Source organism: Lipotes vexillifer, unplaced genomic scaffold (assembly GCF_000442215.2).
Source record: "Lipotes vexillifer unplaced genomic scaffold, Lipotes_vexillifer_v1.1 scaffold59, whole genome shotgun sequence".
In the NCBI taxonomy this organism is placed as follows: Eukaryota; Metazoa; Chordata; class Mammalia; order Artiodactyla; family Lipotidae; genus Lipotes; species Lipotes vexillifer.
Window position 1 is genome coordinate 2,332,808 of NW_006791208.1, and position 3,979 is coordinate 2,336,786.

General features: G+C 52.0%; 1 protein-coding gene across 1 annotated transcript in view; it reads left to right on the top strand.

Moving 5' to 3' along the window:
* Positions 1-3,979, top strand: part of ZMIZ1 (zinc finger MIZ-type containing 1) — a 112,041-nt gene that overhangs the window by 14,559 nt on the left and 93,503 nt on the right. The gene's annotated exons all lie outside the window — the stretch shown is intronic.

Sequence of the window (3,979 nt, forward strand, 5' to 3'; positions counted from 1 at the left end):
CAGAATAACTGAGACAGAAGAACAGATAAGTGACCTGGAAGATAAAATATTGGAAATAACTACTGCAGAACGGAATAAAAAAAAAAAAAAAAAAAAAAAAAAAAGCAGGGGAAGCTGTGTAAGCTTTTACTTGAACAGACCTGGACAACCCAGCCCTGTCACTTGCTGAGTGTGTGGCCTCTGAGCCTCCGTTTATCTCCTCGGGAAGGCTGGAATGACAATGAGACCTACGTTGCCGGGGTCAGTGCCGAGCAGTGTCTAGATGTTGTTAACGTTCTTTATGGAGCCTGAACAATTCATTGAAAAAGAAAAAAGTCAGTTATTTCCTCTGTATAACAATAAAACAGACGTTTTCTCTGAATTCGTCCATCAGTTCTTTGGAGTGTATATAGAAACAGCTTAATGCAAACGTTTAAAGGACATCTCATGATGGGTTTTCATCAGTCTGCACAGCCCACAATCGCTTGAACATGGGTTTGTGCTTTGCTGTGTTTACGATGGTCCATGCACGTGGATGGCAGGTCACTTATAAAAGGTGGTGAAGGTCTCATTAGCCAATAGCTGCTCTGAGATCCCTGACGTGCCAGCCTGTGTTGGGATATCGCTATTGTATTGAACTGCTTGCCAGAAAATGGTCTTGGAATCTCATAAGAGACGTCTGTTCCTGATGGAATCTGCAGTTTTAATAATGACTTAAGTCAATACAATTTTGACAAGGTAAAAATTGCTACTTATCCAAGAAGCATATACATCCATATCGCTATTTAGTGCCTGCTCTTCGCAGGCATCTGGCCGGGGCTGGGTTGTGCTGAGGGGTAAAACAGACGTGGTCTCACCTCGGGAAACGTACCGTCCAGAGCAGGGATCGGCAAACTTTCTTTGTAAAGGGCCAGATCGTAAATAGTTTAGACCTTGCAGGTAATACGAAAGCAGCCCTAGACAATATGTAAACGAATAAGTGTGGCTATTTCCTAGAAAGGCTGATTTATGAAAGTAGATGATAGGATAGTTTCCTGATGCCTGGTCTAGAGGGAGAGAAAATCATCGACCAGATAATCACAGCTGTTTGCTGCACACCAGAAACTAACACAACATTGTAAATCAACTATACTTCAATGTTTTAAAAAAAACATGCAAAAAGATCACAGCTGTATGTGTGACTGTGTGCGTAAATTCAAGCTGTGATAAGGGCCATGAAGGAGCGGTCTCAGGGATGCCACAAGACCACTTGGGAGTGGGGAAAGGCTTCCCTGAGACCCAAAGGTCAAGTAAGAGTTGAGTAGGGGAAGAAAAGGAGGAAGGACTGCCCAGGTAAAGGGAACAGCCTATGCAAAGGCCCTGAGGTAGAAGCAAACATGGCTTTTTTTTTTTTAGCAGAACTAAAAGGAAGGCCAGTGGTTCCAGAGCCCTGGGGCAGAAGTCAGCAGTAGTTAGACACACAGGGCCTGTCTTGAGGGTTGTCCTAAGAGTAACGGGAACGTGGCTAAATTCTAATTTTGCAAAGATCGCTCGAGCTACGAAAGAACAGATTGCTCAGGGGAGGCCGGTGTGGATGGAGGGAGCCAGTTGGCAGATTGCTGGGATGTCAGGATGAGGATGATGGTGGCTGGACCAGGAAGGTTCCACTTCCTGTGGAGTGGAGCGGAGACAAAGGGATGACTCCAAGGGATATGTAAAAGGCAAAACCGAGACAGGGAGAGCGTGGCCAGAGGGGTAGAAGGAAAACAGGAGAATGGGCTGTCCCAGAAACCCCAGCTGCTCCCCAGGTCCGTGTGTAGCCCCTCCCGCAAGGGTCTCTCACACCCCTGCCAGTACATTCTGGGTGCTCTACCATATTTTGCTTCAATGCCCAGCTCTGTGAGACACAGGATATTTTCTTCATCTATGGATGAGGAAATTGAAGCTCAGAGAGGTCTTGTGACTTGCCTGCTGTCACACAGCTCGTAAATGATAGAGCTGAGAGACTTGAAGTCCTGGCCTCCTGAATCCAGGCCTAAAGCTGTGCCCACTGCATCATTGTTGACTCTGGGACCAGTTGGGGACCGAGATTTAGGAGGCCTCTGATCACCTGGGTCAGGATCTGAGAAGCTACTCCATTTGGGAGAGCGCTTTGCTTCACTCACATCTCTCTAGCATGGCCCTGCCCTCCTCTAATACCAGTGATGCTGGTATTTCCAGCATCACTTCTTCTCCTGAGACAAGGGATTTGTTCCTTCCCCGTCTGTACCCCCAGTTGTGCACTGCTCTTTACAGTCTAGAGAGCCCTTTCCCATGCATGTGTCTATCTAGTCACATGATAGGCCCTAGGCCCATACGGTGCGTTCTCAGTATACCCATTCTGCAGCTGGGAACACTGAGGCCAACAGGGCCTGTGGCTTAGCTGTCACTTGAATTCACTTATCAGGAGTCAAACCCAGGTCAGCCCCAAGAGCCATGACTAACCACATTTCCCAGGCCGCCTGCCCTCTTGAGAAGTATGAGCCTCACGGCTCTCAGGGTCCCCGTCATCCCCCTGCTTGGCCCATCTTTTGGGAAGGCAGGGCACCAGTCTGACGGAGAAGACTTCAGCTCCTAGTTTCGTTGGTTGGGATAAAGGGTCCGCAGGGGGCAGGCTTGACCATGAGAGGGGTGGAGACCACAGAGAACACCGCAGTGACCCCAGATTCCAGAAGCGGCTCCAGCACTGGCCCCCATCTTCTCCACATTGCCCACCTCCCAGAGCTGTGGCCTCATCTGTAAAGAGGGATTATATGCCGATCCCACAGGCTGCCCGGGAGGATTAAATGAAATTGCCCAGGCGTGGAAGTGAGGGGCCCAGCTAATACCTGGCGCACAGTGGGTGCCGAGTCAATATTACTTTCTGGCCTTCCTTCTCTACTTCTGTCTGTCTTCTTCCCAACATGGTTCCCGACCTCTCTAAGGCCCTTTCTGCCTTAGTGAGGCTGTTTCCCACCCTCTCTTCCCCTGAGGCTCTGTGGGTGGGTGCATGACCTGCCTAACCCCACCTCTGGGTACAGCTGGGAGAGTCCCCGTGGTGTCAGTTGTGTGTGTGCAGTGGCCACACCGGCCACTACGGGGCCCACCTGGGCCTCTCCCAGCCAGGCTTCTGCAGTTCTAGAACACGCTCTGTTTCCAGAGCTCCTGCAGCCTCTCCGCCCTCCCGTCTTCCTGTCTCCGTCTGGGTTCCCACTCTGCCTCACTGGCTAGTGCAGTTTATACCCTCCCAGTCCTTCCCTCTCCTTTCTCTCTGAGGGTCTCTGATGCTGTCTGTCTCTGTCTGTCCTTCCCTTTCCTGCTGCCTCTGACTTTCTCCCTGCGTTGTGATGTGTGTGTGCGTGTATATGTGGCGGTGAACATGTCTGTGTGTGTGTGTGTGTGTGTGTGTGTGTGCGGGTGTGTGTGTGCGTGCGCGAGTGTGTCTCCCCTTCTGCCTCCCCCACCCCTTCTCCCACTCTATCTCCCTGTCTGTCTCTTGTCAGGAGGCCAAGCTAGGGCCAGAGGGCCGGTAGGAAGAGCTCATGCAGCGAGAAGCAGAGCGGTGCTTTGTCAGGAGAGATGGCCGTGCGCTGGGCTGTGCTGTGCGCACCAGCATTGGTGGGCTCTGGAGCAGGTGCTCAGGCCTGGGGGCAGTGCTGTGTGGTGTGTGTGTGGGGGGGGGGTAACACCTTTGCACTTGTGACCGTGTCACACTTCTGCGGGGAGAGAGAGAGAGATGGAGCGTGAGCGCAGAGCAGACACTGCAGCAAACAGCCAAGTCAGGCGTCTCCACGTGGGCCCCTCTGATACCCAGCCCCCAGCTCTTTGTTCTGGTGCAGCCTTTAGCCTGTGTGCTCGCACACGGGAGCACGCGCACACGAGCACGCACGACAGCATCCTCCTCGTTGAGAAGGTCCTTGGGGGCCAGCAGCTCCCTCCTCTGCCTCAGTCCAGAAGGTCACCTGCCTTGTGCCTCCCCTTGTCCCCCCTTCCAGGGCACGGC